The 22,446-nt window shown below is 40.5% G+C and overlaps 1 long non-coding RNA gene across 1 annotated transcript; it reads right to left on the bottom strand.

Annotated features, from left to right (window-relative positions):
* Positions 1–189: 189 nt before the first annotated feature.
* On the bottom strand, positions 190–19,211 carry LOC108436543. Its single transcript, XR_001858534.1, has 3 exons — positions 19,000–19,211; positions 3,767–3,874; positions 190–1,048 (listed from the first exon to the last, which is right to left on the bottom strand). It is a non-coding gene; the product is annotated as an uncharacterized LOC108436543 (long non-coding RNA).
* Between the last annotated feature and the right edge of the window lie 3,235 nt (positions 19,212–22,446).

Raw genomic sequence — 22,446 nt, 5'->3', positions numbered from 1 at the left:
TGTCTGATTCCTCGTCTTAATTCCTTTTCTTGACAGCTACACATCCTTGGCACAGCTTCTCTATATCTTTTAATCGTTTTTAACCACTTTTTTATTATTTGTTGTTGCTTTTCCCCTAAAATCCCCTTTAATGGATTATCTTATGTCTCATCTTGTAACGTGTCAAACAGATTCAGACGCTCGCAGATGTAAAAGACAAACGAGGCTTTACTTATAGAATCACAATCCAAGGTCATTGTCACAAAACAGGCATGGGTCAGTTCGAGAAAGCATAAGAAAGACAAAATCACAATCACACCACCAGGCGAATAGTCCGAAAAGGGAAAGGCAAAAATGTAGTCAGACATACAAGCAGATCGTCAAAGTCCGAAAAACAGCAACCAGGTAAACAATCCGAAGGGTTGGGCAAAAAGGGCAAAGGTCATACCTGAGAAACATATACCAGAATAGATGCTCAGTAGATCACAGATTGGATTCAATACCTCACAACTTCCCTAACCTAAAGCCCGGGCTTATATACTAAACTATGTTTGTCATATGGTCTACAACACAGGTGACACACATTAGTATTCAAGAGAGCGAGAGCGCTGATAGGAGAGCAAAAAAATGTGATGTGTCATTTGAGTCCAGGTGAGTATCATTGTTTTTTGGCTGCGTGGAAGTCATGTGATCTCCCAGAGGATTCTGGGAGGTCAAGTCCGAATACAACGAGGATTCTCAGATCTCAGAGGATGCATGACAGTAGGCCCCCCATCAGTTTATGCAGACAACTCAAACGAGCAGGGAGAGGCCCTATCTCAGGTGGCCTCTAGGACGAGGAGCAGGCTTGTCTGGGTGCTGACTGTGAAATTCCGCTATGAGGGCTGGACATCCTTTGCTGGTACCCAGCACTGCTCCTCTTGGCAATATCCCTTCCAGTCTACCAAGCCCTGGAAAAGACACCTCCGTCTCTGGGCGTCCAGCAGCCAATGGATAGTGTAGACTGGTTCCCTTTCCATCACGTCTAGCAGGGGTGGGATGACATCTGGTTCAGCCTTGTCCAAAAGCCCTGCAATAACAGGTTAAAGCAGAGAGACGTGAAACGAACGTAAAACCCTAAATCGAGGGGGATAAGTCTAACCTATAAGTGACCTCATTGATTCTTTTAACAGCTTTGAAAGGCCCCATGTATTTAGGTAGTAGTTTCCTACTTCTCTCTATGTTTCGGAAGTCCTTAGTAGCCAACCACACTCTATCTCCGGGCTCTATCTCCTGTGATGGTCAGCCTGCTCCTTGTTCCGTCAAAGCACCTGTTCTATCTTCTGATGCATCTGCTCCCAAACTTGTTCACTCCTCTGCATCCAGGAATCTACGGCTGGAACATCAGAGGAAGCCCCGGTCCAAGGTGCTATGGGAGGTTGATATCCCAGAATGCATTGGAAAGGAGTCAAACCAGTTGCAGAGCTTGTGAGAGAATTTTGAGCAATCAGAGGGATTTTCATGACAAAGTATTCGGAAGATGTCCATGACTGAAGAGCCCTTGAGCAAGGCACCTAACACCCCAATTGCTTCCTTGGCACTGTGGATAGAGCTGCAAGTGTGCTCAGTGCCCCCTAGTGTGTGTGTTCACTAGTGTGCATGTATGTGGGTGTTTCACTACATGGATGGGTTATGCAGAGGTCTAATTTCACAGTGTAAAATCTAAATTCTTAATTCTAAAAAAGAGTGTACGTCTCTATGCATGGACTCCCACCAATGGGCTTGTTAGGCAACGTCTAGCATCATGTATATATTCATAAGTTCATGTGATCTATCAGCACCACAAAAGGATGATTTGCTTCCTCTAGCTATTGCCACCATACTTCTAGAGCTAGTTTTATCATGAGTAATTCTCTGTCTCCTATTACATAATTTCGTTCAGCGAAATTGATGAGCGCAAAGTCATGTGAGGAGTCAGGTGACCTCCCGGAGAGTTTTGGGAGGCTGAGTCCAGGTGAGTATCATCGTTTGTTGGCTGCGTGGAAGTCATGTGATCTCGCAGAGGATTCTGGGAGATTGAGTCCAAATCCAACAAGGCACTCAGAGGATGCGTGACCCATCTCCTCAGCAATGTCTTATAACTTGTACTTAATGGCTGTTTGACTTAATATGAAAGGGGAATTCCTTTTTTCTCCTGCATAAAATAGAAGTTCCTGAGACTGATGGCTTGATGTGAAATGGTTCATTATAGAGAAACTTGCCAACTCTTTACAGTGTTGATGAAAGAAATCAGGGGATGTCTGCAACACAAATATAAATAATTTATTTTCCATCCAAAACGACTGGTGAATTTACGCATGTGTTCTGGGTTTTTATATGTAATGTTGATGATGGGTGAAAATAGGGGTAAATCTGAAAAAACGTTTTGTTTTTTAACTATTTTGCCTGGTATTTAAACAATTACTTTTAAGGACAACAGACTTCAGGGTTCTATCACCACCACTATAAACCATTTTAACTCTCTCTTCTCTAGAACAGATCTCACATCAAGCCTCTTTGAATGGCTGTTTACATCTTAGCAATTACAAATATGCAAAAATAATAATAAAAAAAAAATCAGTGGAATTTCCTTTTAAATAAATGAAGGGTGGTCTCTGATTTTTGCACAGTACTATAGTTCTTTTTGCCTTCACACCAATCATTACTCTCATTGCTCTAGATTGGTCTAGATTTTCTTTTTTGTTCTGTTTGTGTTATTTTCTCTGTTCTGACTTAAAAATCCTTAATGCTATAAGCTTTAAGTGCTTGCATCTAGAAGCCAATGACTCCTTAATCAACCCTTCATGAGCCATTTTCCCTGAGTGTCTCTGAGTTCTTCCTAATTCAGCAGGGAACCGTGCACAGAGAGGATGAGAGGACGTCCTAAAAACAACCCTGGGACTACAGGTGGTGACCTCACCTGCCCCTATCTTTTCTCCCTCTCTCTCTCTCACACACACACACACACACACACACACACACACACACACACACACACACACACACACACACACACACCTGTGTGACTGACTGATCTTCCTCTGGACTTTGGGTTCCTGCCAAATAACCCTGTCAACATTCCAGCAGTATGAAAACAAGTCCTCTCCGTCTTCACTGGCTTTAGACTAATTGTTTCCTGCTGGGGCAGCTGTGACTGAGCTAAAACGTTTCACAATGATCCACTTGCTATGCTGAGTTATACAGGAGATTAATACTTGCAATATAATGCAACTATATACTGAGCAATACATTCAAAATAACATCACAGACAGTTTTACCTGATTTTCAGGAGAACAGCTGGAGTTTATAGAGTGTTGTATTAACAAGCTGTGTGTGTAAATCCAGTCTTGTACTCCTGTCTGCTGGGCCTTTGCTCTTGTGTAGTTTTATGAACAGACAAACCTTACAGAAGACATGATGCATGTCTTGGGAGGAATTAAACTTCTTTAAAATCAGAAGAAGAAGTTGAACCTGCTGGAGATGAGCTTTTGTCTAGGGAATACTCCCACCTAGTCATCATTCCACAGCTCTTCCAGACAACAGTCTGTGTCAGCAAACTGCTGTTAGAATTTATTCTCATATTCTCTTGGCAGACCTTGTTGCCTTATTGAGTGCAGCCTTGGCTGATGAGTAGCCTTTCCTATCACTGCTCTTGTGGGTTTGCATAGACCTCTCTGTTCTTTGGCTGTGTTCTCTGCTCAATTTACTATTGTTGCATTTCTAGGTGTTTTTGATGGGAATGTAGACGTACTTACAGAAACGTACTTACACTGTTAGTCTTCATGGTGAATGTGAACTCAACATTGTTTAGATGTTTCATTATGAAGAGAAACATTTCCAAAAAGGTGCAAGTCCACTCTGTCCTAGAGTCATTTCTCTGCAATCAAATAAAACAGAATGAAATGCAGTAAGTTTTTTTTCCTTAATTAGGTTCTCACTAATGCAGCAACATAAACATTTAATAGCAACCATAATTTACAGATATTGATTAAAGCCAAGCCCATTACATACACACTTAAAATTGATGGTTCTGTAAGGGTTCTTTAATAAAGACAATGGTTCTACACAGAACCATGAACACTCAAAGAACTAATACCTTGCTTAAATGGTTCTTTGCATGGTGAAATCATTCTTCAGACTGATGGACAATGTGTTGTATATGGTCCAATATAGCACCAAAAAAGGTTCTTCTGTCATTACAAATTTGACATTGTAACAACAGCAGAACCCTTTTTGGGACTTCACACAGAACCAAGGTTCTACATAGATTTATATTAAACACATGAAAAAGTTTAGCAATATAATACTTGACTTCATTGTGCATTAGTGCTACTGAATCTTTCAATATAAAAATAACAATGATACAGAAAGCTGTGAGAATTTAATTCACTCTGTAACAGGGAGCGAGGAGGTGGATGCACGAGCTGAGATAAGCGAGATTTATTAAGGGCAAATCCAAAATCAGGGTCGAGACAGTCCAGGGTCATAGAGCCAATATGGATAGATAGGGGGGGCAGACATGACATAAACCAGAACAACAACGCAAGCAAACAAACAACAGTACATCCAACACACAACAATGCAGATAACACCAACACAGCAAACAACAGTTCAGACAAACAAAGACCAGCACTAGACTAATGAAAACACAGGGTTTAAATACAAGAGGGCTAACGAGGGTTCACAAGACACAGGTGGAAACACAGGTCAGAATAATCAGGGGAGGAGTCACCAAAACAATGGGCCGGACTAGGAAACCAAAACAAATGCACATGGAAGATCAAAACACAACACAAACACATGGACAGGACTGGGAGGGGCCAATCGTGACACACTCAAATGATGATAGTAAAATTTTAGACCATCTCATCTCTAGCATATAAGCATACTCAGTGTCAGAGGCTGCACCCACACTGTCCATCTGATGCATCATAGCTGTTGCAACAAAACCTTGTTTTCTCCATAATTGTACATTTACAGGAAAGGAAAGGTCTTCTTAACTTTCAATGGAAGATAATGCAGCTATTAGATATTTATTCCAAGTCATTTTGGACCATATCTCAACAGCAATTATATATTTTATTAATCGGTAACACTATTTTGAGTGGTCCTTTATAGATGATTAATAAACTCTTAATAAAACACAGATTATCAGTAACACATCAACAACATATCAGTGAAGTAGCAGTAGTGCAGCATCTGAATACATTGCAGAAAATATTTTGAATATGGACTGTTGGTACGTTACTTACATTAAGTAGATGTTATGTTGATATGTTACATAAAGTAAACTTAATGTTACTTTCATTAAGTAAAACCTAACCTTACACTACCTTATTCCTTAAGCCCTGACCTTCACCATCAACCTTTACTTTAACCCAAAATCTAATCCTGACCCTCACCCTGGCCCTAATCCTAACCTTAACTTTAACCAAAACCTAATCCAGTTAAACTCCATTTACAGAATGGTGTGAGCAGCAGGCTTACAAAAGCTTTTTATGGTCTGTTTTATACCTATTACATGTTCAGTGACATCTAAGGTTAACATCTACAGATATGAACTTGGACCCTCCAAATAAAGTGAAAACAACTGAATTCAGCAGATTATAAACATATTTTGTATTGCTGCTGTTGGAACAAAACCTTGTTTCTCCATTTTTGCCATTTTTCAGTTTTGGATATAATTTGAAAATACCTGTTGTGCTTTATCTTGCATGTAAATTTCATGATGAATGGACCAAAAAAAAAACAGTTCAAAAAGACTTGGAAAAATATCGAGTTCCATTGACTTACATTAAAAGTAAAGTAGGTTTTTTCCTTCTCTTGTAAAGTTACCAATTTGGAGATGTTTTGTTCTGACAACAGCGATATACACAGTTAATTAAACATCTCTTATGTATTTACTGCTGTTACATCACTGATACGTTGTTGATACCTTACTGAGAGTCCTTTGAGCGTTTGTTTCATCTAAAAAGGACAACTCAAAATAAAGCGTCACCCAACAAGCTGACCACAACTATCTGAATTATTTTTTTGCCTGGCACCTCTACTCACTCGTTTAGTTCAATGGGAAACAAAAGTCTGTAAGCAGCTAATTCCCCTCATACACCACTGTTACTTCATGCTTCTCTACTATGTTTAGCACTGTCTGCCCCTACATGTTACAAACACTACAGTGTAGTTTGGTTTGGATGTCAGTCAAATGACCCCTTCCTGTCAAAGCAGGTGGGTCTTGGTGATGCTGAGCAACAAAACTAACCAGACTATTCTGGCAATAGGCTAAAATCCAGTTTAAGACTAGCAGCCCAGCAGAGAGAAGGAATGGTACAGTAACACTACACAGAGCTGCCTCTCTCTGCTGCTTTTATAGACCCACAGAGGCCTCTGATCCCAACACACTCTAACTCAGCAACATGTGCTGGAGACACCACCTCCACTGCACCTTCAGAACCATCACGCCTTATCTCTGTCTCTCTCTCTACCTTATCCCTTGCTCATTCTCCGTCTCTTCACTTAATCCCTCATTTCCACTCACCCTCCACCATATCCCTTTCTCTTGCTCCCCAACCTATTCCACCCACTTTCTTCAGCTTCTCACACTTTATTTCTCCAGAAATCATCCCTTGCTCCCTATTCCTCTCCGCTTTATCCTTAACTTTGTTCCTCCCTCTCTCCACTTTATCCCTCACTCCCCCTTTCTTTCTTTCCACCTTAGCCCCTCTGCACCTTATCCCTCTCTGTCTATCTTTTGCTCCCATCCTCTCTCCCCTCATCTCTTGCTTCTTCTTGCTCCACCTTATCCATTGCTCCCTCTCTCTCCATCTTAGCCCTCACTCTCTCACTCTTCATCTCATCCCCCGCTTCCTCCCTCAACTTTATCCCTGGCTTCTTCTTTTTCTCCATTTTATCCCCCACTCCCACTCTCTCTCTTCATCTTATCCAAATGTTCAATTCACAGACAGAGTTAACAAGTTTTGATTGTAAAAGAAGTCTTGGAATCCTCTGGGCCAATCTGTCAGCCCTGAGTGCCTTACTGCACAGGAGAGAAAGTAAGAAAGAGTGAGAGTGAGTGACTGAGTGAGTGAGTGAGATAGAGAGTGAGTGAGAGTGAGTGACAGAGAGTGAGAGAGAGAGGGAGAGAGAGAGATGAACTGCAGAGCCAGGAGCAGCAGCTAAGAGCCAGATCCCTGTGCACTCCATCCTGTCCAATTGGGCTTGGATTTTAATACTGGAAAAATCTTCCTTAGCTGTCAATCACATGCTTTAATAAAAACATAGTATAACATTGCGGTCTCGCTCACTCTCCCTCTGCCCCTCGGAGAGGCCGAATGCGAGGGGTGTCTGCGAAACTGCGAAAATCCAGGCTTTTATTAGCCACAGCTTGTGCTGGAAAATTGGGATTGTGGCAGAGCTCATCTGGTGAACATTAACTAAGCACCTGGAGCTTTAGTCAATCATGAAATTAAACTTGGGTATTAAAGACAAATGAAAAAGCTCCACTCCCAGACTAGCAGGTCACCGTCTCTTTGACGCATTTAATCAAATTTCCTACAGGCAGCAAAGATTTAACGCACTGGGTGTCAACCGACACCTTCTGGGCAGGATGTGTTTGTTTTCCTTTGTGATAGGGTATATAAGTGATGGTTTATTCATTTTACCACCCTTCTTTACATCTAGAACAGAAGAAGCTCTTAAAAGGGAAATGAGCACAGGAGATCAGAAACACCCAGCAGCTTTCTGCTATCAGCAAACATCAGAAAAAGGAACAAAAATAAAAGGTCTTTTTGTACTGACAACACCTGAGAAAGAGCCATGTTAGAAAATAATTTACAATAAATGTGTGTGACCTGCAACATGCCAAGAAATGAAAAGTTAAAAAGCTTTGAATAGCATAAGCAATTCAAAGCTTCCGTGCTATTACAGTTTCCACTTTTATTTTAGGCAGTAGGAAAATTAAATTATTAGAATAAAGTTGCAGTTGCATCATACAGTAAAGAACACTGACAAAACACTGAGGTGGGAGTGACAAAATCAACACATTCCTCAGCCTGAAAAATATCAGCGGCATGCCGAGGAGAAGGACAGGATGAGAGGGGAAGAGAGAGGGATTCTGGCCGAGGCTCTTCACCCAGACACATTAGGCCTGTCTGCAGGCTGTCAGTAGTAGGGTGCAGTGACTAATCTCACATCACTCCTGAACTGGGCCTCATTTGAAGGCGAGCGCCTTCCGAGTGCCAAGAGGGAGTCAGTCACTAGTCAAACTAACGCACAGAAATTGGCCGGCTATGCAGTGCAAATTATACTCACACAAGTCCACACACGCACCAGGCCTCCTTTTAAGGAATCATGATAGGCTGTATACACCCACGCAGACCCCCACTGCTGGGAGCACACACACAAACTACTTTTTCCTCCAACAGTTCCTGAATGAAGTCCTCATGTGTGTGCCGGGGGAGGTTGGGGCCTGTGTGTGTGTTCAGCAGTGCTGGTGGGGCCGGAGAAAGCCCGTTGTTCTCCAACAGCAGCCAAAGCCGTCTCTGCCTCTCCTTCCCTACGTTCCATTTAACCCTACACATGGAAAAGACATTGGGGAGCAAAGCTCTTTTCCTCCCGCAGCGGCTCGAGATGGACGTGGAGTGGTCCTTCTCGGTCCACAACACTGAAACGTCCCTTTATGTCAGAGATGGATAAAAATACCAGCTGGCTTGGAGTACTGACTGGTTTGTGGTTTGCAGGGGGTTCCACAGTCAATACTCAGTCAAAGTCAGTTAGAAGAGAGAAGGTAGAAGGCTGAAAACAACCAGAAACAAGTTTTCAAATACTGGAAAACAAAGAGGTCCCTCTAGTGGATATACAATCAATATGTGAAAGCAAGCCTGAAATATAAGTGTTGAGTTGTCTTCTCACAGTGGAAGAAGACAAATCTGAAGTAAGGATGGAGCTTGATGTTCTTATCTCTTTCAAAAAAAAAAGCCTGGAGTACTGTTTATCTGAGGTGATAGTTTTGGTGTCTACCAGGTCATGCACCCTCACTTTCACATTTTTTTTTAATGGAATTCCAGTTTTGGAATATCTTGTTTATCTCTTATCTACTTTTCTTTGACTTGCCCCTTCTTTATGTATGTGGATCTTTTAAAATATTTTTGCCATTTTGGAGGTACAAAGAAATTTGCAAGACAGCTATAGTAAGTTTGGGTAGTTGCTTGTGCAGTTATTACTCACTCTTGGCTGGTCTTCCCATGCAGACCATCAAGCCTCTGCAACTCATCCAGAATGCGGCAGCACGACTCGTCTTCAATCTGCCCAAGTTCAGCCACGTCACCCCATTTCTGCGCTCCTTTCACTGGCTTCCTGTAGCTGCGCGCATCAGATTTAAAACCCTAATGCTTGCCTACAAAGCCAAAAATGGAACAGCCCCTACCTACTTGATGGCAATGGTGAAATCTCGAACTGTACCACGAGCCCTTCGACCTTCGAGTACAGGTCGGCTTGACCCGCCATCCTTCAAGGTGCACGGAAACGAGCGTCGAGAATGTTCTCTGTACTGTCACCCAGATGGTGGAATGAACTCCCACTGGCTGTCCGAACAGCAGAGTCTCTTGCTGTCTTCAAACGCAGACTCAGGTAGGGGGACTACCACATAGGGCCGGTTGGTTCTGGACCCAGGACCACTGTGTTTGCGTGTATATGGGTGTGTGTGAAGTTTGTTGCGGGTGAGTGTGTTTGTGTTGGTATGTATGTGTGTGTGTTTGTATGTGTTTGTATTGTAATTGTGAGTATGTGTATTGTCATTGTGAGTATGTGTATTGTAACCGTGAGTATGTGTATGTGTGATAATTGTTGTCTCTTGTGTGCGTGTGGGTGTGTATGTTTTGTGCTGTGTCAGCTGTGTGGGCGGGCGCCGGCCTGGAGCGCGGTGGTGTCCTGGGGGCGTGGCCGCTTCGGGCCTAGGGCCGGCCTTCCCTGCGCAGCGGCCGGGTATAGGGTGCTGTGGATGTTGGCCTGCCGGGGGGGTGGGCTGCTCATTGCCTCTGGCTCTCCGGTCACTTGCCCTTTGTCTGTGGGCACTCTGTCTGGGGCCTCCATTCTTCGTCCTCTGGGGCGTGCACGCGGTGGCCGTCGGGGCGTGTGGCCTCAGGTCTCCTGAGTTCCTAATGGGCTGTGGATGGTCCGGGTCCCCCGGGTCCTTCCCTATCTGTCTCTGGACCACGGGGGCATGGTTGCGGCTTCTTGCCCTCATTGCTGAGCACATTCAATGACACATGACACGTGAACGCATATACACACATATACACGTTGCTGCAAACAGTAGAATTGTGTGTGGTGGGTGGGTGTATATGTATAGAGGCATATGTATAGATATGTAAACATGTGTATGTATGTAGCAGCAAATAGTAGAATTATGTCTGGGTGTATATATGTATATGTATAGATATGTGAATATGTATATCTGTATAATTGTTTTTTTTTCCCTTCTCTTTTTTTTATTTACTTACTTATTTATCTATTTATTTTTATTTTTATTTAGTTGTCTGTTTATTTACTTATTTTAGTTGTTTTTTCTCTTTCTTTTTTATTTATTTATTTCTATTTATTTATTTACTTATTTAATTATCATTATTATGATTTATTATTATTATTATTATTATTATTATCTTTTTTTTTTTTTTCTCTTTCCTCCCTTCTTCTCTTTCTTTCCTGTCCTCTTTTTTATTGCCTGTCAGGCCTGGCCAAACAAATAAAATACAAACTTTAACAAGAATAGGCTTTAGTAACCTATAGAGCTTTTTCTTGTGAAAACAAATATGTTTGGTACATCAGTACATTCGGATTACCATTCCGATTGCAAAAATGGCCAGACATGACAGGTTAAAAAAATAAATTAAAAAAAATAACGCAGACTGAAGACTCATCTCTTTACACAGCACTTAAATGAGCATTGAACTATAAGCTCCACTTATTTATTGTACTGCACTCTGTATTGTAGTTTATTGTATTGTATTGTATCTTATTGTTATTGTATTGCTTTGAATGGCACAGAGTTCTGTGTTCAACTCTGGTTCTTTTTCTCTTGGTGTCTGCAGTGACATTTTGTTTCTAGCAGTATCTGAGCCCAGGACTGTCTTCTTCTCTAAGCTATTGGTAACTAGCAAAGATACTTTCTCTAGATTGACAAAGCACTTCTTGTAAGTCGCTCTGGATAAGAGCGTCTGCTAAATGCTGTAAATGTAAATGTTAAATGTTTAAAGTTTCTCTTTAAATGGGAACATTATGGGTGAGCTCCAGTTTTACTTCAGTACATGTGCAGGTTGTGCTGTAGTTTTCCACACCATTTATAAGTTTCACATAATCCAGGACATGGCACTTTTTACCAAAAGCTTCAGCTGTGTCATATAAACACCACGCAGGAAATCATGGCAATCCCTGGCAAAGAATTGGTAAAATTTGAATGTACTTTCTAAAGATAGCTACAACAGTTTCTATTGACATTTACTTTTTAATTGTATATAGGCTATGCAACAATTCATGCCAGAGCCAACAGAAGTGCCACTGAAATAACATTTAAACCATTTTTTCCATCCATGCTGCTATGTAAAAATCAGTGAGCTCTAACTAGGACAGTGAGCTCTAACTTAATGGCTGTTTGGCGTGGAAGTTAAATAAACAAAAGGTAGTCTCTGACCTGCCCTGCGATGGACTGGCGACCTGTCCAGGGTGTATCCTGCCTTCCGCCCGAAGACTGCTGGGATAGGCTCCAGCACACCCCCCGCGACCCTGACGGAGAAGCGGCTTAGAAAATGGATGGATGGATAGTCTCTGACCTTGACCTAGTACTATAGGTGTACTTTGCAGGTTTATGATTACTGATGGCATTTGTTGCCATGCCAATTTACCAGCACCCCCTCTAACCTGTCCATAAACAGGGATCAGCAGAGGACCACCACTGACCTGATAGTTTGTGCCTAATACACACACCGCCAGTTGGATATTTTTGCTTGGCTATCACTTCTTAAACCCAGCAGTGTCAACAGTGTGAAACCTCCAGCAACACTACTGGACCTCATACCAGCACAACAAACACTAACACTCAACTAAACCAGGCTACTAACCAAATAATATCAAGTCAGTGGTGGTCCTATGGTGGAGGGTACACTGAGGCTGATGAATTGTGCTACTTTCAGTGACTATAAACCTTCAAAATGCACCTATATGGTAGCTGTTATAAATATATCTGATAAAATGCCAATAAGTGTGGATACAAGAGGCACGTAGTTATTGCGAGGCCTGTTTCCAAATACACTCTCTCATAACTTTAAGTGCTATTTCTGCAGTTCTGTTTTTATCTGCATTTGCGTTTTGGTGCTGAATTTCTGCAATAGTGATCACACCCTTATCATTTAAGATGAGTAAAAAGTCACATCTCTAATTTAGATCTCAAATGTGGTGAAAGCATACCGTATATGACTTTGTAGAACGCAGAATTTCATACCTCTTAAGTATTATGCCTTTATGAATTAACATTACACTCACAGACTCAAAAAGAATGTCTGGCTCAATATTCAGGTCTCAAATGCAGGATCAACAATATACTGAAGATATGATGACATAATGCATATGATGACATATAATAGATAATTTACTTGCATCCTTGACTAAAAGGGTTTTTAAACTGAAGCTTGATCTTCAGCTGTACAGCAAAGTACTCAGTGACACAGGCTGCTTCTTTATGGGTCCATTCATGAAAACAAACAGTTGTGCTGCCTATTGGCTCTAATGGCAGCAAGTGAAAGTTCTAGTGGACATAGACTGGGAGACTGCTCCAGATATCCACAAGCCACGAGGAAAAATGAAGTGTGGCTGATGTTGGTCATGTGGAAAAAATGGTTGTCTGTGGCAAAGAAGCATTTTTATTGCTCTCCACAACTTTCCACTTTGCACACTGAACACGAGACACAAAACAGCAGGCACACAATTATCCCCAGAGGACACAGAGGCTTCAAACCTACACAAAATGCCATAAGAGCAAAAGGTCTTTTTAAGAAATAAACTCTGACTTGCTCAGTTTGACCATTGGTGTTTCTCTACAGCAGAGCATTAGGCTGAATCTGGCTTCCTGAAACCAAACTGAGATTCGGACGCCACACAAAGCCCTTCACATGCTCTAAATATGTGTTGTTTATATATAACATTGATAAATGTAAATTCACTGGACAGTTTTTGGCAGCATCACCAACATTCCTACAATCAAGCACAGTTTACCATACAATGGAAAGTGCAACAGAATGGACTAGCATGGAATAGAAAAATGCAATGGCCTCTAATGAATGAAAGTGCCCACAGAAGATGGGGTGATGACAGTATTTAAAACAAAACAAACAAAAACATCATTGTAATGTAGGCACCACTGCAATCACTGCATTTTGTCATATGGAACTTCCAAACATACATAGTGAAAAGTAGTGTTGGACGAAATACACAAATCATGTACTTGAGTTAAAGTAGAGATACCCAAGGTAAAATATTACTCCAGTAAAAGTAGAAGTTCCTCCCTTTAGACCTCCACTTGAGGACAAAAGTATTTGTCTTCAAATGTACTTAAGTATCAAAAGTAAAAGTACTAAAAGACTAATTATGACTCTAATGTCCTTTTACCATTTTTGTAACAAGACTGAAGGTGAAAATACTTTAGTGTCAGTCTTGGTAAACCAATCTTTTTAATAGAATGTCATTAATTACTGTCATTAATTATTATTAATGACACTGATCTCTATTCAAATTATCGTAAGCACAAAACACTGAAGGCAAACAATTTCCATGAGGCAGAACCAAGTGGCTCTGAAAGAACTTTTACAAACAAACAAGGTTTCAGTTTGAGATTTATTTGTAACTTAGTTACAAGTTTAAGTTTAATAAAAACTTGCTTTAATCACAGGATCACAAATGAGTTTATATTGCGTCTGCAGGTCTCTGTTCATAAACATAAACTAGCCAAAACAAATTTTCTATAAAATGAAAGTGTTTGTATAAATTCAGATAAAAGACACGGCAATCACAACTGCATATGTGTACATATTTCTATATTGTGGTCTATTTACACGAAGTTAGGTTAGTTCCATTTAAGTTGGAATAGACACTCCCAACATTTTTACGCTGTTGCACAGACGTTGAACCGTGTGCTGCACTGGGTCATATTGACCTGTTGGTCATACAAGATCAAAACAAAGCGCTGTGCCCTGATTGTTCTTGCTGCACGCTTCTTGTTTTCATGTTACACTTTTATACTTTTATAGGAACAACAGATTTTGCATAATGTAGTTTAGTAAAAAGTAAGATATTTGACTTTGAAATGTAGTGGAGTGAAAGTAAAAAGTCACCCAAAATGGAAATACTTTAGTAAATAACAGATACATGAAAAAAATACTTAAGTACAGTAACTAATTACATTTACTTAGTTACTGTCCACCACTTCTCTCTGCATATTTAACTGATATTCTTTGTCTGTATCCCACACTATATTGCCAAAAGTATTCATCCAAATCATTGAATTCAGGTGTTCTAATTACTTCTATGGTCACAGGTGTATAAAACCAAGCACCTAGGCCTGCAGACTGCTTCTACAAACATTAGTGAAAGAATGGGTCGCTCTCAGGAGCTCAGTGAATTCCAGCATGGTACCGTGATAGGACGCCATGTGTGCAACAACTCCAGTCATGAAATTTCCTCACTACTAAATATTCCACAGTCAACTGTCAGTGGTATTATAACAAAGTGGAAGTGATTGGGAACGACAGGAACTCAGCCACAAAATGGAAGACCACGTCAAATGACAGAGCGGGGTCAGCAGATGCTGAGGCGCATGGTGTGCAGAGGTCACCAACTTTCTACAGAGTCAATCGCTACAGACCTCCAAACTTCATATGGCCTTCAGATTAGCTCAAGAACAGCATAGAGAGCTTCATAGAATGAGTTTCCATGGCCGAGCAGCTGCATCCAAGCCTTACTTCACCAAAAATGCAATGCAAATCGTGAAATGCAGTGGTGTAAAGTGCTGCCACTGGACTCTAGAGCAGTGGAGACATGTTCTCTGGAGTGACAAATCACGCTTCTCCGTCTGGGATTCTGATGGATGAGTCTGGATGTGGCGGTTGCCAGGAGAACAGTGATTGTCTGACTGCATTGTTCTAACTGTAAAGTTTGGTGGAGGGGGGATTATGGTATGGGGTTATTTTTGAGGAGTTGGGCTCAGCCTCTTAGTTCCAGTGAAAGGAACTCTTAATGCCTCAGCAGACCAAGAGATTTTGGACAATTTCATGCTCGCAACTTTGTGGGAAGTTTGTGGATGGTCTCTTCCTGTTCCAACATGACTGCACACCAGTGCACAAATCAAGGTCCACAAAGACATGGATGAGCGAGTTTGGTGTTGAAGAACTTGACTGGGCTGCACAGAACCTCAACCCGATAGAACACCTTTTGGATGAATTAGAGCAGAGACTGTGAGCCAGGACTTCTTGTCCAACATCAGTGTCTGACCTCACAAATGAGCTTCTGGAAGAATGGCCAAAAAATTTCCATAAACACACTCCTAACCCTTGTGAAAAGCCTTCCCAGAAGAGTTGAAGCTGTTATAGCTGCAAAGGGTGGGCTGGCATCATATTAAACCCTATGGATTAAGAATGGGATCTCACTCAAGTACATATGTGTGTGAAAGCAGATGAGCGAATACTTTTGGCAATATAGTGTATGTCTGTCTAGGGTGATTTGGAAGTGACTTGGCTTTTGTGATCATAATTTAATGCAAAGCAACTAGACAGCAACAGACAAGAACACCTGAAATAAACCACTGCAAAATCTTGTTCCACCATAAACCTGTCTGTCCACAGAAATCACATAAACAACTGGCCTTTCCAGCCCCAGATATCAGGACAGCATACAATGAGCCATTACAGACTGAAGTCTTTCTTATGCACACAGCATTTGCAGAAGTTCTGGCTTTAACAACAAATACGGACTCAGACAAATTATAAAAACATTCAGAACAATCTAGTCAGTCCTCCTGAACAGGTTCTCTAACTTTGATCTCTCTGCCATAAGAAGCACCATTTGTCCTTTATATTAATGTTATTGGTCCTGAGAGTGATGGATTTTACTGAGTTATCTGTTGCCCTAGAAAAGGCCTTCCACTATAAAAAACAGACCATTTGGGCTACACTGGACATTCCCACAGGATTCATCTTCTGATGGAACATGCTGGAGATGTTAAACATCTTGAGATTTAAAGCACACAAGATGCACATTAGATCATCATCTTTATCCAGAACTGTATTGGCAAATGCTGCTCAATGGAAACATGACTTAGAATCACAACAGGTAGAAAGAGGATCAGAAGTGATGGTTTGGCCAAAAACAAAATTTAACTTTCCCCTTTCAACAAATGCACTGGAGCTATAAGTCTAAAATAACAAAGACAGCTAGCATTATGTAAAGCGCCTTTATCATAACACACTCATCTAAAAGCACATCAACCTGTCAAGGAATCTTAAATAGACTTACTTGTGTGATTTTGACACCAGTAGTAGCTGCTACTACTGTTTTGAATTATGTACTTGTCCATATTATTTTGTCCCGTTCAAGCGTAAAGCCACTGACTTTTGTCATTACTTTACCAAAACAGCTTCTTTTCCGATATCAACACTAAAACCTTGAGTTTCAGTGGATACCAATCTTATATTTCTTCTTTAAAAGCTACTAAGCTTTAAAATTGAAATACTTCATTAACAAAGAGCACATAAATACAGGCCATCATGCTAAAACTACTCAAATCCTCCACATCCCCACAGAAAGAAACATACAGCCAACAACATATCACACAGTATGCCAATATTATATTCCTTGTTACCCAATTAGCCTCACAGATCTAGAGCTAAATTTACACCTTAGACAAAATGTCTTGGTCTTGGAAATAAGCAAACAGCACTACGGATACCAGCAAAACACTGGAAACCATCTACATGCTTGATGAAATGAAGGATTTAAATATTCTTCATCTTCTAAATGATGCATGTTCATATTTTCAGGTAAAATTATTTTTTTTTAAAAAGCCACAGCATGAAGTTTGAGTTTTACATTACGTCACATCTATGAGTTTTTTGGCTGGTTGCAAAGCAGAAATCCCATTATTGTCTGACTCATGTAGAGAGTTTTAACATTACCTGATTACTCAAGTGTACATAAATACATTGATCAGATTATTGACAACATCAGATTTTCTGAAGTTATGAGGAATGAACATTACATGGAAATACTGAAGCAACATCTCAAGACATCAGCCAGGAAGTTAAAGCTTGGGTGCAAATGGGTCTTCCAGATGGACAATGACCCGAAGCATACTGCCAAACTGGTTACAGAGTGGCTTAAGGATAACAAAGTCAATGTTTTGGAGTGGCCATCACAAAGCCCTGATCTCAATCCTATTGAAAATGTATGGGCAAAGCTGAAAAGGCATGTGCGAGAAAAATTCCTGCCAACTATTGTGAAAAGCTTGTGGAAGGATATCCAAAACATTTGACCCAATCATACAGTTTAAGGGCAATGGTGCAAAATACTAATGAAATGTATTTAAACTTTTTGAAGAAAGTAATAAAACTGCCTTAAATTCCCTCTCTCATTATTTCAGCATTTAGCAAGTAGAAATAATTTTGGTAATACTAATTCACCTAAAATGGGAAAAGTTTATTCTGATTTCATGTCAGATAGTGAGGAAAAAATGCATACATGTCTTTTTATATAGTGTATGTAAACTTGTGGTTTTAACTGTATATGGCTGTAAATACCTTGTTGATAGTGGTTCCATATAGCTTGTTGATAGTGGTTCCATATAGCACCGCATTCATCAATCTGAAGAACCATTTCACCAGGCAAAGCATCCATGCATGTAATGATGCTACACAGAACACGAGGTTCTAAATAGTACCATTTACTTTACTAAAGAAACCTTTGCAACCTTTGTAGGACCAAATGTTTGACTTTTATGTATTACACTTGTAACACCCCCGGAACCCTCTTTGGTGCTACACAGAAACATTTTAAAAGGTTCTTTAGAAAAAACATATACAACAGGTTATTCATGTTCATTCAAATGAACCGTTTAACAGCACGAAAATCATGTAAACGTTCAGGGGGCTGGTGAGGTCCTCTGAAGAACCCATTTATTGAGGGTGGAGGTGTAAGTCCCTTACAACAGCCTCACACACAAAACAGATAAATCATCACAGCACGTTACAGGTCTACAGGTAAGCGCACTGTTTACATGTCTTGTACTTGTTCTCGCATGTTTGTTTTCCGCAGAGCGTCGTTTTGTTTCGATTAGCATGTAGGCTAACCTGTTGACGTTTTAGCCGCTTAGCACAGCTGCGAGCAGGGGCGCCATTACTAGCGCGAATCCGCCGTAAATCTTCGCCGACATGCTGACATCTCTGTCATGATTACGAGACGGCGAAAGACTCTCGGAGGCCCGGTAGAGTCGCTGAAGCCTGCCGCGGACGAGAGAGGAGCCGTGTAATTTACGGCCCCACACGGCCGCGGATGAGGCAGCTGGAGCTGGAAAGGCTGCGCGGTGGCCCTCCTCCACCGCTGGCCGACCCAAACATAACATGTGCTGACCAGCCAAGACGGGCCAAACACCAGGGCTGTCTGACAAACAGGTTAGCGGTGGGTCTGTCTGCACGCTCTCAGACACACTCCCCATCACGTCCACAGAGAGTAAGCTGTCAGTGCTAGATAAATACACCCAATTAGTCTACCTGAAGAACAGGAGGCCGCACAGTCAGAGGAAAGAGGCGCCTTTAGATAGTCTGTGGTCCTAATCTTGTTTACTGTTGTTATTGGTGCATTTTTTTGTCAGTAATTTGTATCTTAATTAAAATGATTACCTTCAAGTGTGTGTGTATGTTGATATGAAGTTTTCCTGGTGACATTCCCTACCTGTTTATGTCACACACCTACCTTCCCGTTTGTAAAAGTTGAGTTGAATCCAAGATGGTCACCATGTTAGTGGAAGGGCTCAACAGGTTTCCCCCTTTTCCCTGAAATTGGATCACCATTTGCCAAACCATTTTTGTTTCATATGGACATTCCCTTACTTTTGAAACACCATTACAGACATTCTGTTCATTTACTTAAAACGTTTGTGCTCTATCTTGAGGGAAAATGGTGGAATAAGCCGGTTTCTGCCCTCATTATGCTTCAGTCATTGTTCATTTGAATCAGCAGCACATCTAATGAAGGATTGATTAGCTGAAGCAGGTGGTGAACAGTAACTGTGCTGTATATACTGAACTTCTATAAGGAGATAATGCACAAAGACATATTAAAAAATACATTGTGGTTTTTTGTTTCTTTATTTATTAATATTTTTTATTTATTCTGTGTTTTAAAACAAGTTGTTGTGTATTGTCTAGATAATTAACTTTATATATCGTTACTGTTAACAAAAACAAAAATATTCCCAACTTTATATGTTAATATAACAAGATTTTATTCCAATTAATTTGTAGACCTCTTTCCTATTGGTCCATTCATCATGAAATTATGTAAAGTACAGCTTATGTGCTGAAATAATGTAGAAAAATCAAAATTGGAAAAAGGAAATGCCTGATGTACAGTGGATTTTACATTTTTATCTTAGAGAGTCATATGTTACCATGTAATAAGATTGTCTTAAATAACACACAGAGATTGAGAAAAGAGTTCATGGTGTTACCTTTACTGGGTAAAATACATGACAACTTACATAGTTAACATTTTAACTAGGTGGCTCTTGGTATTTTTGGAATTGTTTCCATATTTTGCATATTTTACATCATTACATCATTTTTAACTTAACATTTTATTAAAATGTTAATTGTACAGGAGTAACACTATTGCCAATTAATTAATCCATATCAGGTCTGCTGAGATCCTGTCAATGCTAGATAAATGGACTCAATTGGTCTGAATTCATATAGAGATGATTAAAAAGTTTGAAATCATGCAGCAAATCCAGTTCAAATTCTGAAACACAATACTGAAACTAAAGGGAGTTCAAATCATGAAAGCTTGGAAAAACATTACAAGGAGTGAGCAGGCATTACAGGGCCTGTCATCTCATTGCTGTTGTCTCTGTCTAGAAGCTCACTGTTCACCCTCTCTACACTGTCTGTGTCCAGCTGCTCTTTGGGAATGCTGGGTGCTCTAAGTCTCTTTCTACCAGCACACAGTCTCCTCAGCTCGCTCTCATAGTTGGTGATCCCTGCTTTGCTTTGCGGATCAGTATCTAGACCACCTATACTGGTGTCCTCGCTATTCAGAGATTCCATGGACTTGCTGGATAAATCCATGCTGTCCAAGTCCTGATCAATACTACCTGGGCTACCACTCAGTGGGGTGGAGTCTCTGACGTGTTTAACTGCCACTTTGGCACTATTTCTGTTCACTGGCAGCTCCGTTTTGTTTTCTCTATTTCTTTCTTTGGTGTGAGACTGGTCAGGTGAGTGGCTGTCTGTAGCCCTAGTCTCAGTGATTCCAGTAAGTCCATGTTCCTCACTTCTTTTGGCTGTGACAGTCATCCTCTTCCTCTCCTGATATGTCTCAAAATCCAGACGTCCATCCATTTCCTCACTGCTTCTGTCCTCTATGACTGGATCTTGGAATAAAATCAATCAAACAAACAAACAAAAATTTTAAATAGGCCTATATTGAGGCAATGATAGCAGCAATCTACAGCATTAAGATCATGAAGATAGTGGTGCAGCCAGTCTAAGAGTGAATGAATGGTATGTATTGCTGACATTTTTATAACAATCAACAACACTTTCATTTCTTTTTTTCTGAATTTTGCCGCATCTAAGTGTGTATTTTGTAGTTTTTATACCCTGCACCTGCAGGTGTCTAACCCAAATGTGACATGATCCAGTTAATCAAGCTTTTCAGATGGATTTAAATATTAGAATATGAGAGCTAGTTGAGTTAAAGTCAACTGAAATTAAATGGGACATCATTTACCTTTATATTTCATGCACCTGATAATAAGCATGATTCGTCACATCATACTATTTCCTATAATCTTAGGTGGTGGATTAATAAAAGAATTTAAAAAATGAAGAAAACACAAAGAAAACAATGATTTTAGGTAAACAGATGGTGAGCTTGAGCTTTATCATGTCAGTGCATTTTGTCTTTGCGCTCTTACTATTTGAAATACGGCCACCAAATTCAACAAAACAGCGATGAGAAGTTGTCCAACATTCAAAGATTTTGCTCTAAAGTTTCTCCATGTACATGTTTATGAAAGTGCCTTGGAGAGTCTTATTCTCTACAGTTCTGATGGAAACTCACATAACTGTTTGCAACATTTTAATTCAGGGCCACTTCAATGTAAATTGACAGCATGATGGAAACCTGGCGGTTGACCTTACAGCTGAAACTGAACTCTACAAACTGCCATATCCCCAGGATCATATATCACTCAGATCTAAACATACCTTGTGTTTTTCTAGGCTGCTCCTCAATGGCTGTGGTAACATGCGTGTCAGTGTGTGTCATTTCTGTACTGCTGCTGTCTGTACAAAGAGAGAATCAGAAAAAACTTTAGAATGACAAATCAGTTGATGGGGGCCATTGTGATATAATAATTGGAATGTCTCTTACCAGCAGAATTGTTATCTAGTGACTTTAAGTGTTTCTGTTGGGTAACCAAGATATTTCTAAGACAATTCTTTGAATTCAATTGAACCATTTGTCACGGTGTTTGCACACTGTGAAATTGGACCTCTGCATTTAACCCATCCGTGCAGTGAAACACCCACATACATACACACTAGTGAACACACACACTAGGGGCAGTGAGCACACTTGCCCGGAGCAGTGGGCAGCCCTATCCACGGCGCCAGGGGAGCAATTGGGGATATGTGCCTTGCTCAAGGGCACTTCAGTCACGGACTGTCAGCTGAGGGTATCAAACCAGCGACCTTCCGGTCACAGGGTTCTCTAACCTCCAGCCCACGACTGCCCCCTTAGGCTTACCCTCTTAGGCTAATCAATAATTAAATAAGAAAAATGTGAAGAAAAAACCTGCTCTATTTTGAGTTGTCTGATTAGGTCTGTGTCATACCAGGTAGTCTGTTCCTTTTCTTTGACCTTCTGTAGTCAGAATCATCTGAAACAATGATATGTAGCAATGTAATGTCTCACAGGATGCAGATCACTTTAATAACATTACCTTTCAAATACATCATTAAAAATGTAGACTTTATTTGTTAGTGCAGTGCATTGCTTTTAAATCATAACTACTTGTCTGTAAACAGTGGACCTCATTCACCAATATCTTTCTAAGTTTTTCTTAAAATTGTCCTTAAATGCACTTAAGAGCATAGAGGCATGAGCAGTTCTCTGGATTAAGGGCCTTAAGAAAAA

Source organism: Pygocentrus nattereri, chromosome 3, assembly GCF_015220715.1.
Source record: "Pygocentrus nattereri isolate fPygNat1 chromosome 3, fPygNat1.pri, whole genome shotgun sequence".
In the NCBI taxonomy this organism is placed as follows: domain Eukaryota; kingdom Metazoa; phylum Chordata; class Actinopteri; order Characiformes; family Serrasalmidae; genus Pygocentrus; species Pygocentrus nattereri.
The sequence above is the reverse complement of the archived record's forward strand: the minus strand, read 5'-3'. Positions and strand labels throughout refer to the sequence as shown.